This window comes from Falco cherrug, chromosome 12 (genome assembly GCF_023634085.1).
Source record: "Falco cherrug isolate bFalChe1 chromosome 12, bFalChe1.pri, whole genome shotgun sequence".
Taxonomy (NCBI): domain Eukaryota; kingdom Metazoa; phylum Chordata; class Aves; order Falconiformes; family Falconidae; genus Falco; species Falco cherrug.
Window position 1 is genome coordinate 11,612,621 of NC_073708.1, and position 6,407 is coordinate 11,619,027.

Consider the following 6,407-nt stretch of genomic DNA (forward strand, 5'->3'; position numbering starts at 1 on the left):
GCCCGTAGCCTGGTGAAGAAGGAGACGTGCACACATCTGTGTTCGGTTTGGGAACAGCCCTGTGGCACAGATGATCACAGTCCCACACAGGCAGCGCTTCTGTATGAGGCGCAGTCCAACACCAGCGTGTGCCCTGCAGGGAACAGCTTTGCCTCAACAGCCCCCTTACAGGAGGCTAGTGCACAAAGCGAGCTCCCAGCGAGCCCCACCAGCAGATCAGTTTCCTCTTTAGTGTTGTGCAAGAAAGCTCTGACACATAGCGTGTCTTCCCACAACAGAGCATTATTCACGTGGTAAGAAGAGGAATTGTAAGATTACACATGCAGTATGATGCTGAGCCCCTGAAACCTTGGTGCAGCTTGTGAGTGTATTGCTGCCCCTCATTCAGGATAAATATGTAAAAATGGATTTTGCGTGGAATACATACCAGATGAATAGAGACACCACAAGTGATATGTGCCTAAGTACACCCAAATGTACAACAACTGCCCTGTAGTATAATCCTAGAAAAAAAAAGGAAGTAGCAAAGAGTAGAAGAACATAAAAGCAGAGTGCCTCGAATAGGAGTGCTCTTGCTTTTTATGTCCTACAGCATCCAGGGCATAAGAAGTATTTATATAGCCAGTTTTCCAGTAAAGCAGACTACAAGGGTAGTTCTGACTCCATTACTAGTTTCATGTTCCTAACAAAAGCTTCCCTCCAAAACTCCCAAATGTCAAGCAATCACTGGCTCTGAAAGGAGCCATTTAAACAGAGTAAAATTTATATGACAACATCTTTGATGGCCTGTACCTAGGAATTTCCACCTTGAGAACGCTTCTTCAGTCTGTGCTACAGTAGTTTTGAAAGTTGTTTCCCTAACTGACTGTAACAGCCTACAGCATATCATATAAGGCATTTCTTAGGGCGCTGTATTAATCAGCTCTCTTAAGAGGCAGAAAGTGAAAGGTTGTCAGCAGCTAAACAGGGTGAATTAATGTCAAGTTACACAAAGGTGGTTTTTTTTCCCTTTCAAGGCTAAAGACACAATTACAGAGTTTTTTTAAAGACAGATGTTTCTGGTTAATGGAAGACATTGCCATATTTAACCATAAAATCCCATGTAATTAAGATCTAGGAAGAAAAACAGGGCTGAAGAACCCGGGGTGGGGTGGGTGCATGGGTGTGTCTGTGTAACAAACAAAACCCAAGAGAACAACCAACCCCCCCCAAAGAGCCTATGAGATAAATTATCCATTAGAAGTTTAATAAATACAATTGGCTTTGCTATTGTACAACATGTGAAAAAAAAATTTGAATCCATTCACATTTAGCTAGAAGAGAAGTAAATTAGAGTAATCTTCATAAATTATCAAAGCCTACAGATTAGTATACGTTCTTTGACTAGCTCCCTATACTAGTAGCTCCCCTATATCACTGAGCTTCTCTGGAAGGTTTAGGAGTTTATATGCTGAGTGCACCAACACGCTGTAATGATCCTGACCAGCCTCACCTGGGTCCTCACCCACACTCTGCCCCCGGGCCCATTTAAGCTCAGCTCTGAGCCCTCGATTGTTTGAGCCTTGTTGTAGCTTTGCCTGGTTGTTGGGTGGTTGCTCCACTGTGGTCCTGGTTGCCCCTTGTTGCAGATGCTGACCTGGAGGCTGACTTCCTAGATTGTCCTCAGGCTTGTCTTAGAGTTGTAAATGTGTCTGACTGCTGTTGCTGGGCTCTGAGCTGTGTTGCCTGCAGGACCTGCCTTGCTGCTGTGCATGCTGGCTCTCCTTATTCCAGTACTGTACCCCTGCTCTGCTGCCTGTGTTCCTGCACTCAGCTTCCTGCTCTTGGGGTGCCCTTGCTGTGCCCTGTCATCCTGAGGTATTAGCTGCTAGAACAAAGAAAAGGGGGGTTGTCCAGTGACTTTAGAAGGTTTGATTCAAATGTAGTCCTTGTCCAAAAAAGCTTAGCTCTATTTGAAGCTATATTTATGTTCTGAAACTGATGACTTGCAAAAGTCTTCTATATTGAGTATAACCTTCTTGATCAGAAAGAGTCAAAGGCAAAAGTGTCAGAAGTATAGATTTCTAAATATATTTAGAATCTTTAATCAGAAGATTCTCAAAGAAGCAGAGGAGTTTTTCAAAAAAGGATAAACACTGTGGGTAATGATACAATCTTGTGTTGTCATTTATATCAAGTGTCTGCAAGTTTAAAGCACCGGAGTTGTATTTTAGAAGAAATTCATAAATCTTTAAAGTAGTTGGATGTTACTCAAGAAGGTACAAAACCCCAAAGACTCAAGAAAAATCAGTATTTTTCAAAATACCACAGTTAAATCAGGATAAAACAAATAATTCAAAAGGTGTTTGCTTTCATGACTAAAATCTTACACTTTTCAGGAAATGGCAGTAATTAACAAGGAACTTGCTTAAGGGACAGGTGAATGAAGCCCAGGTGTCTGGGTTTTTTAAAAACCCCAGAGCACTAGTTTGTATATCATTCTTGAAAGCGGTGCTGGTGTGACCTGTGTTCATTCACTCAGCCTGTCTGTTTTCTGCAGCAGCACTCTGACCTGTTGCTCTTTTTCCTGAGTGGTGGCATCGGAAAAATATCGAAATGTTTCCTAGATTTGGCTTTAGATGGATTGGTGCTCTTGATCTGATGTAAGGTCTGGGCTACAACCTCTACCCAGGTCAGTGCTTCCAGCAGCAGTAACCACTCTGTCTTGGTCCTGGAAGAGATTGATTTGGGTGTCTGAAGCTAAATTAAAGAGTGAGCTCAGTGGGAGCTAAATAGAGTGTGGGTAAGTAAACTATAATCATGACGCTTTTCATGCCACTTTAAGAAATATGTGATGAAGTCTCAGTCCTCCAAACGTTTGTACATGTTTAGTGCAGACCCCCAGGAGTACTCTGATTACCCTCGGAATGATCGCTGCCCTCGTGTGGCATGGCTATTTAAAGCTGTACTGTAAAAGCTCAGGTAACAGCCCCAATCCTACGAGGTGGTCTGTGCCCTCCAAAATGGTGACATGTCACAGGAAAAGTTGGAACACAGCTGAAGCATACCCAGCTTAACCTTCACTGGCAACACGAAATCATGATTTCTTAATTTGTGGACTATATTTACCTGTATTACAGTACCAATCTTTCTGAATTAAGACATAATTTTTTCATGCTAAACCAGTCCAACGCTGTGTGCTAGAAAAGACAAGTACCTATAAAGAAAAATATATGAAAATAAAAGAACCTGGATTTACTGTAGCTTGTTACTATATGATAGTAAGATTCCAAAATATGCTTTTTAAGAATTATTTTATAATGATAATTTAAAACTGAGCTAATTACATCTATATAATAAATGAAATATTAATTTTACCCTAAATGAAGAAAAAACACTGAATTTTTCCTGTTGCCTTTTAAATATTTATTGCCTTTTTGTTTAATTATATCTCCTGTGTGTGTTCTGAAGATTGTTCCTTCAGGTAACATGGAATGTCTGGATGTACTTAACAGACAATTTTTAAACCGTGATACAGAACTGGATTTGATCTCATAATTTAAAAATTAGTCAACTTCACTGCAGTCCCTGGAGTTAAGCCAGAAATTACTTTTGGCTCATGCAGTAGACTATTTTCATAATTTTGAGATTATTATTAAGTGTTTCCTTGCTCACAGAAAAAGAGCTACGGTATCTAGAGCAGACACTGAATCATGCAATTCAGCTGAGTTATCTTTTAGTCTATTAATAAAATATATCAAGTCTGCTTCTAGCCTCTGAGGTTTTGTGATATTTATAGCACTTCCTCTGAGTGGATAGTATTGATGTAATTTAAACATTTATTGTACATCTATTGATATATATACTAATTAAAAGCTCTTGTTTTAGTAAGTAAAATGTATATATTTTTCTGACATATTTTTAATGTTCTGATACTAATCAGTGCTGATCTCAGAAAGCCTTACAATGCTCAATACAAATAGTATAAATATTTCAGATTTTTTTAAAAAAATATTTCAGATGCATATCTTGGGCAAAGATATTTCTTGACTGAGATGTCCTTTGAGACTATGCATTTCCTTCAAGCAAGGTAAAAACTGGAGAGCAAGGTAATGGACTCTTCAAAACTCCTTTTTAACAAACAAGGACTCTATAAACGATACAGCCCCCAAATCTGTCATCTAAGACCATTTGTAGAACAAATTATAGTTTTGATATTTCTGGCTTTCAAATACTAGGAAAGACTTATTTTCTTGTTAGAGATGTAAATGAGGGAGAGCTCTGGGTTTGTGTTTGTGATCACAGTCTCAAATGTCACTGCAGTAGGTCAATTGGGCCTCACTAGTGTTGGTATCTTTCAGCAAGGGCAATGGCTTCCTCGGGTCGTATCTAATAGTTCATCTATCAACATACGCTAAGTGTTTGAGACTCTTGCCTCCGTTTCTTATCTGGTATCAGCCAATCATACCAAAGTCAACGTAAACCTTCTGCACAGCTCTCTGCTACTTACTCCATTTTCAGAGAGACCAGTGCAGATCTGGACTGACTCAATGAAAAATGGGTTTCACTGTTGTGTCACCATTGTGGATAAACAGTTGGACCGCTGGAATACAACCCGTACTTCCAACCTGCTGCCATGCACGTAAGTCAGCACAGAATCTGTTTGCAAATATGAATTGTCTATCCATCAAGCTCTATCATCTGCCTGCTTTCTGAGGCCTGCTTTTCCTACACAACACCTTACAGTATGACACACACTATATAAATTGTAACTATGCAGGACGCGCTTATGGAAACCAAACATGCCAGGACTAGCTTTTCTTGCTTCAGGAAGAACAAGTGCATCTCTTCCTCTTTTACTTTGATTTTTGGACTATTGACAATAACTTTTCATATGTGTTAATGACAAATGCAGAGTTTTTAGAAAAAATGTCAGTATTCTATTGAGGTTCTCTTCTTGTCTTGATCTTTCATTTATGTCACTTCTTTCTTTAGTCAATCATCCCCCCATTGGGCACTACTTTCAACCCACGCTGCAGGTAAATTACAGCAGATGTGCAACCAATCCACAAACTTGTATCTATCACCACTAAAGTAATAGTTATAAGTAACTGATAAAAAAGATATTTAAAGTGCGTGTATATATATAATATATACATATTCACTCTGAAGTGGTGTCTGTCATTATGCTGCCAAGAAAACTATTACCACTCAATGCCTGCAGGTTCCTGTGAGTGCTTGCATATAGCTTTATTGATCATGCAGAAATGATTAGCTGATGTTGAACATCTAAATGACATTAGCACACAATATAGGGTAAAACTGCCTGATGTGAATTTAATTGTATGCTTCAGGTATTTGATATTATTTTTGGGTGGTTTCAGTTCATACGTGGTGGTAATACATAAGTATATATAATATAATATGTGTTTAGTATGATATTAATCATATAATAAAATAACTGTACTTCATCAAGACCTGAGACAATGGTAATGCTGGATATTAGGAACCTAGCGATATGCAATGGGAGCCTAAGGTAGCACCATTTCATTCCTGCTTACGTCATATTTCTTTATATTGTACCTAGTAACTAGTAGAGGTAGTTACAACTTGCATGTTCCAATTAGTGATAAAAAGAGAATGCTGCACTCGCTGTACTTCATTAGATAAAGACCTAAGGATGATGGTATGGGTAGAAAAACAGAATCAAAGGCCATGCTACTTAGCAGTATTACATTGCTGGGATGCAGTCACCTCAGCAACATTTGCTGTCCTTATTCCAGAAAGGGATGAAGTATATTCAGACTCTGCCTATTTCAATACACAATGTTAGCTGTACTAACAAAGTAACATTTATATTTGGACCTGTCTTGTTTAACGTATTTGTCAGTTAAGTGGAGGCAGAGAGCACACTCCTTGAGTTTCCAGATGACTCCAAACTGTGGGGGACCACCTGGTGCATTCAATTGCAGGGCTGCTATTCAGAGAGCCTGGCGGAATGGGGTGACAGGGACCTTAAGAATTTCAACAAGGACAAACATGCAGTACTGCATGTAGAAAGGAATAGCTCTTTGCAGCTATACAGGCTGTAGGGAGCAGCTCTGCTGAGAAGGACCTGGGGTCTTGGCAAAGAGCAAGCTGAGCATGGCCCTGCAGTATGTCCTGGTAGTAAACTAGGCTGGCAGAATTCTGGGGTGTATTAACAGAAGCATGGCCAGCAGACGGAAAGAAGTGTTTATCCCCTTCTACTCTGCACAAGCTAGACTGTATTTAGACACTCTAGTCCAGTTCTGGGCTCCCCAATATCTGAGACATGGATAACCGGGAGAGTTAAGCAGAGGACCACCAAGATGCCTAGGGGCTGGAGCACTTGCTCTGTGAGGAGAGGCTGAGGAAACTGAGCTTGCTCAGCAGGGAGAAAAGAAAGC